This window comes from Pelobates fuscus, chromosome 1 (assembly GCF_036172605.1).
Source record: "Pelobates fuscus isolate aPelFus1 chromosome 1, aPelFus1.pri, whole genome shotgun sequence".
NCBI classification, from domain to species: Eukaryota; Metazoa; Chordata; class Amphibia; order Anura; family Pelobatidae; genus Pelobates; species Pelobates fuscus.
This window is the reverse complement of record NC_086317.1, coordinates 456,067,736-456,074,676: the sequence shown is the minus strand read 5'-3', so window position 1 is coordinate 456,074,676 and position 6,941 is coordinate 456,067,736. Positions and strand designations below refer to the sequence as shown.

General features: G+C 42.9%; 1 pseudogene; it reads left to right on the top strand.

Moving 5' to 3' along the window:
* Positions 1–4,970: 4,970 nt before the first annotated feature.
* Positions 4,971–6,702, top strand: LOC134585007 (zinc finger MYM-type protein 1-like; annotated as a pseudogene).
* Positions 6,703–6,941: the final 239 nt, after the last annotated feature.

The window sequence follows — 6,941 nt, the reverse complement described above, 5'->3', positions numbered from 1 at the left end:
CATGCGAATTGTGGAATATTTATGACTGTGGCCAACGAAGCACTCATAAAGGCGCGTCTATCCTGAACCCTGGAACTTCACCACCTAGGAAGGGGTGCGGGTCGACTTTCCTTGGAAGACTGCGAAGCCCAGGTATACGAACAAGGGGATCATAAAGTGAGGTTGAGATCAGTCCAGAAGAACAAAAAGTATCCACTTTTTGTTCTTCTGGACTGATCTCAACCTCACTTGAGTGAGGGATAATGATTAAGTGCAGGCAAGCCTCTGTCTAAAGGTCACTCCCAACCTTTGTAAATATAAAAAACCAAAGTAAAGAAGAAATCAAAACAAAATAGCAGGGCGCCACAGACACTAATATTAACCAGCTTCGTATGGAATATTTCAAAACAATAGAGAGGAAACTAAAGAAAATATAATTAAAACAAATATACAATTTATTGAAAACAAAGATAAGATTAAATCAACATATGTTGAATGTTGGCACAATTAAATTGTGCAATTAACAATAATAAGTCTGAGTAGGCTTGGAACCCTTACGGCCAGCAGCTTTCCTACAGCACAAAATGCATAATACACAGAGCACAGTGCAAGTGTTAAAGTGCAGATCAAGTAAAGTAAAGGGTAGTATATGGTGCTCCAGGTTATTGCTCAAAAAGCAGCTAGCTAGCACCCACTTTCCCTTCACAGCACATCACAACATAGCACAAAATTAAAGTGCAAACATATATATAAAGTGCATAAAATCGTTCAGAAAGTGCTTGCAAGACTGCTCACACCAAGTCTCAGGGTTCTCTCAGCAAGGCTCAACGCGTTTCGTCGGTCCTCCGACTTCCTCAGGAGCTTCTATCTTCTTCTCCGGTCTTCTTCCTTTTAAATCTGCCGGTGTGCGCTTCTTGTCAGGTGACTGCGCAAGCGTGAACCACGTCGAATGTAACGCCATATGTCATGATGCCCAAACGTCTGCTTAGCGCTTGCGCAGCAATCAACCCTGGAGCGCAGACAAGCTTTATTGACAATTTACACAGCCGCATCTCCGAACTTGTAAACATAAAACAGTTCGGAATATTTGCGGCTGTGCTCACACAAGTGCCTATATTTGAGAACACTAACAGAGAGTGCTTTTAAAAACAAAAATACATATGAATAGGACTTTATAAAGAAAAAAATAAGTCGAAAAATAACTAAAAAATTTATAAAATTGTCAAAATAGTGCAAATCCACATAAATGAAAAAATGCATGTAGGATAGTCCATTCATATATGTATGATGAATATGTTAAAACCCGTCAACGGATGCTTCCTAATGGATGCCGAGGACTATAGCCACCGCACCGGACACCATCATCACTGCAGACTCCGCAACCGCCGTAGCTTAACTGGAATCTCGCCGTCTTCCTCTCACCCTGGACCAATCACTGACATCCAGGACTGTGTGGGAAAGATATCTTCTCCAGGAGAAAGTAACAGGAACAGCTCTTACAAAAACTAGTGATTACAGGTTGGCTTTACATACAATTCCTCAGGCCAGAGGCACACCTCCTGGACCTGATGGAGCACTGCATTACAAACTGTACAGACCAATAGGAACAATATAACAATGTCTGACACTCCCACATACAGAACACAATCCCTCCCCTCTGCCTGTGATATAATTAAGGTAGATAATGTACTAACTTAATTATCCCCAGGCAGAAAAAACAAATTTTTACACAAAGTATAGAAAACACCCCAAAATGTAACATATCCCCATAAAAGTTATATCCTGATAGCCCTGATCTGGGTGAACAACATATCCAAAAATCCCCCAGATCAGAGCAGGGGTTCAGGAAATTCATGGAAGTCTTTTGACCGACCGCACGCATGGTTTGATGCCCAAAATAGTTCCAGAGAATTAGGCTGTGCGGCCGGTCTATTTAAAACAGTCGAATTACTGTTCGAATTACCAAACGGAATGATGAATGGCCATAGTTAAAGTGTGTCTCTTGTTCGTGGGTTTCGATTCACCGAACATCGTTCGACTATACAAATGAATAGTCGAATATTTCTGGAAAGTAACTGTTCAGCGGTGTTCGTGCCGTCGCGTATCCGATTTGAGTTCCATAAACTCGATGACAAAACACAGCTGAACATGTTCGACTAAATAAGATGGCCACCGCCACGTGTTCGACTACTTCGACTGTATCCGAAGTGCCATTTTGCAGAAGGGGAATGGAAGGGGTTTTAGGTGAATCTTCCATTCCAGCAAGGGAATGGAAGAGGTTTAAGGTGAACAAACAGACAAACCAGCAAGGGAATGGAAGGGGTTTTTATGTGAACAACCAGAAGAACCAGAGGGTAGATTTATAACCCAGAGACAGAGGATCTGTCACAATGCTTCCTTGTTGTGGAACACCCGGCAGACCCGGATTAACCCTTTTTGGGTTAACTTGGGGATGTCCGGACTCTGCTTAAGGCTGAGTTCTGTTTGTCTGCATAATCCATCTGCGTTGCCATTTGGTTTCCCGGGTCGATACTGGATTGTAAAATTGTAAGGCTGAAGGGCCATAATCACAAGGTAAAAGGCTGGCATAACGAAATTGGAAAAAAAAATAATAATACCATTAAATGTAGTACAAAGATTATCTTATTAAAACCATTCATATAAAAAAAAAATATCCACTCTGTTTCCCTCATGGCCAACATTTTCTCTGTGTCACCACCTCTCTAATGAAGGGAGATGATATCTATTCCAACGCATACAAAATTGTGAAAATTAAAATCCTTGCAAGTGGTGCAGTGTCTGGGGACACTGTGTCCTCACTTCTTTTTATTAATCCCATTAAAGTGTTCTAAAAGCCTTACGTGTAATTTTCTAATAGTGCGGCCAACATATTGAACACCGCCCTTCAGTGGCGTACTAAGGACGGAGCGGGGGTGGGGCCGCCCCGGGTGCCACTGACTAGGGGGGTGCCATGACTTCCAGTGTCATGTGTCACCCCCATCATTACGCTGCGCACAGCCGCAGCACCTTTGTGGCCCGGCGGGACTTACTTCATGGAGGATGAGAAGGGGGAGGAGTGTTGAGCAGCATCGTCAGTCCGCCTTCACGGATCTTCAGCAGAAGGATCCAATATCCGGGCGGTGAGGCACCCAGTCGGTCAAGGCATCATCAAAATGTGAGTAGTCATTTTATGTGATGGGGCTAAATTAATTAAAGGGGGGGGTGGATAAATTAAGGGGGTGTATTAATTAAGGGGGTGGATTAATTAAGGGGGGTGTGGATTAATATAAGGGGGTGGATTAATTAAAGGGGGGGTGTCACGGCAAGGGTGCATAATTTATTATTACACTATGAAATATTATCCTTTAATGTAATGTGTGTCGTAAATGGCACAAATTACAGAGATGCTATTGCTGAGGTCAACAGGGGTTACATCTTTTGAAGCTGGGACCCCCTCAGAGGTCAGCTGACAGTTGACAGTTGACTCCCAGACTTGGTGTCGTCTAGTCCTTGGGGAAGAGGGATTATTATTACGCTGCCTGTGTTTTGCCTGTTTTTTTTCCTGACTACCAGCGGAGATACCGTGATTATACTGTTACTCCGCTACAGTGAGTAATTAGGACTTCTGTATTTTATCCTTTTTGTTTTTATTGTTGTTGGTGTAAATAACTTGTTTATCATATATTGTTATATGCACTGTGACTATTCTTTGTTCATAGTTCTGCCTTTGTCTGGTTAAGAATCACGTTACCTGAAGAGACTACTTAGTACTTTTGTAATTCCTTAAATATTGTACTAAGTAATATTTGGTGGGATAGTAATAGTTATATTATTATGTTTAAGTGTGGGTTGTGTTAAAAAGGGGGATTTTGTCATTATTTCCGGTCTAGTGAAGACAAATAGTGTACTTTAACTCTTTCACCACCACAACTACGTCACGCACACTCTTGGAGTAGGGTGCGTTCGTGACAAATTGGTGGCATAGCGGTGGGATAATTAAAAAGATTTTTCATCTTTTTGTACCAGATTTTATTGTTGCTGGATTTGTTGGTTAATCCAGGCACTAAAAGAAATTGTGTCTCAATTTCCAAAGGCTGAACTCAGTGCATATATAATATATTTACACCTCAACAGTCCCCCCCCCCTTCTCTGTTTTTTCTTTGCTATCTTTTATTTACCAAATGGGTACCAGGGGAATGTTTGCCAGGGCAACTACTCTGGGGGGGAGGGCAGAATGTGTGTCAATCTGTGCCAGAACCAGGGGTGCAGGGAGGGAGGACAGAATGAGCATGTGTGCGGGTCTGTGCCTGAACCAGAGGAGTCTGCCATATCATGTGAGAATGTGCTAAGACAAAGTTGCTGGGAGGGAGGACAGAATGAGCATGCGTGCCAAGCTGTGCCAAAACCAGAGTTGTCTGTGGTACAAGGTGAAAGTTTGCCAGGGCAACTTCGCTGGGAGGGAGGGCAGAATGTGTGTCAATCTGTGCCAGAACCAGGGGTGTCTGTGGAAAGGTGTATGCCAGCAATTGTGCTGGGAGCGAGGGCAGATTGAGCATATGTGCATGTCTCCCAAGTGGTGCCGAATGCACATGCACGGCAAGAGCCGTGCGCGCATTCAAACAGTCCATAGGAAAGCCTTTCTCAATGCTTTCCTATGGACGTTCTGCAAGCTGGATGCGATTTTTGCATCTGGAGGGTTAAAATCTTGGGGACCTGGCACCCAGACCACTTCATTGAGCTGGGTTGTCTACAAATGGTATGCCAAGATGGGAAATATAAGACAGATATCGCACTAGCGCAGGGGTGGGGAACCTTCGGCTCTCCAGATGTTTTGGACTACACCTCCCATGAAGCTTTGCCAGCATTATGTGTGTAAGAGCATTATGGGGGATGTAGTCAACAACATGTGGAGAGCCGAAGGTTGCCTATCCCTGCACTAGCGAACCCTAGAGCCAAAATAAATTTAGGATTTTTCAGCAGAAAACACCAATATGAAGCAAAATCGACCAAGCGGGTCTCAGCAACAAAAAATTAAGAAGGCAAGAGAAAAATCAGCTGAGGCGATGTCTGGATCAATTTTAAAATATGTTGCACCTTCAACATCTACTGCAGTAGGAGAAAGTGCTGAAGACGTTCAGTCTGTTGAATCCAGAGGTTAAATGCCTGAAGTATCTTCTCAACAAGCTTCATATGTGAAAGCGCAAGAATTGGAGAAGATCATTTTATCTTCAAGCGGTGAAAGTTTATGTAGATAAAGGAGATTCCAGCAGAAGCCTGCATCGGAAAGACTCTGATGATGATGATGAAGAAGAAGAGGAGACTGTTCGACTGACAGTTTATTCTGATGTTGCTGCTTGGCCAGTTCCAGTTCCAGATGTTTTAAGAGTGGACCTTATTAAGAGGGGAAGTGAACCTTTCCAAAATAGAGATGGGCCATTCAGTCCTGTTGAAAGGCAAGGAGAGAAATCAAAAGGGAAGAGTCGACAGCTGACCACTGCATGGTTCTATAAGGCTCTGCCTAATGGCGAAAAAATTCTTAGGACGCGCATGGTGTACTCTCCATCAAAACAAAGTTTGTTTTGTTTTTGCTGCAGACTTTTTGCTGTTGATGACAAAGTAACAGGGGCATCCAGTTTTGTTACTGGGTTTCAATTGTGGTGGAAGCTGAACCCAAAGGTGTCTGATCATGAGGCTTCTGAGCAGCATCTTACATGCTTGGAGAAATGGAAGACCTTGAGAGCAGGATTGAAGCTACAAAAATGCCTTTATCATGTCCATCAAACAACAGTGGACAGAGAGAAAAGGAAATGGAGGGATATTTTGCATCGCCTTTTGGATGTAACTTTGTTTCTGGCTCACCAGAATCTTTCCTTTCGTGGTCATAGAGAGACCATGTCATCCACAAACAAAGGCAACTTCCTTGAATTGGTAGAATTGCTCTCAAACTATGATCCCATTTTAAAGGAACATTTCATGAGGTGAAACATGCTATTGCATCTGGAAAGAGAATGACTTTCTATTTCTCTCCAAAAATTCAGAACAAATTAATTTGTCTTGTGGGAAATCATTTGAAGGACAAAATAGTGGCTGATATCAAAAAAGCAAAGTACTTTGGGATTCTTTTTGACAGCACCCCTGATGTGTCTCACACTGATCAGATGTGTGAAGTGATCAGATATGTTCATATTGAAGGGGACCATGTTGAAGTAAAGGAATCCTTCTTGGGCTTCTTTCCTTTTGCTGAAAAGCCTGCTGCTGAGCTCACAGAATATATCCTGCAACATCTGGAGGAAGAAGGACCAGACATAAGCCTTTGCCGTGGTCAAGGATATGATAATGCTGCAACTATGGCAGGGATTCATGGTGGTGTTCAGGCAAAAATAAAAGAGATTAATCCCAAGGCTTTGTTTATGCCATGTGCAAACCATTCCCTGAACCTATGTGGGGTGCACTCATTTGGAAGTGTTGCTTCCTGTGTGACTTTTTTTGGAACATTGGAGAGAGTGTATTCCTTTTTTTTGGTTTCTACACATTCTTGGGAATTGCTGATGGAGAATTTAGGTGTGACAGTGAAAAGACTTTCCCAAACAAGATGGAGCGCTCATTATGATGCTGTGAAGCCAGTGAGGACAAATTTTTTGTCAATCAAAATTTTTTTTTTATTGAACAGTAAAGACGTATTACAGGCAATTTGAATGGTACATTGGTCAGGAAGTGTCTTAATAATCGGGCAGAGTATAGTTATCTTAGTACGTGTCAGAGACCCGCTTGTTTCCCCCATTCTAAAGGTAATGCTGAGGCTAGGTGCTATAATTGGTAATGCATGCTCCGCATGTCTGGGAGCAACGATTGGTTTAAACCTGGCATTGGTCCTGTGTGACTGAACAGCGAATTGGCCTCCGGTGTTTTGAGGCTAGGCTACTGGGTTGGTTGAGGCCCAGGTACCCCCGTGTGTTTGGGTG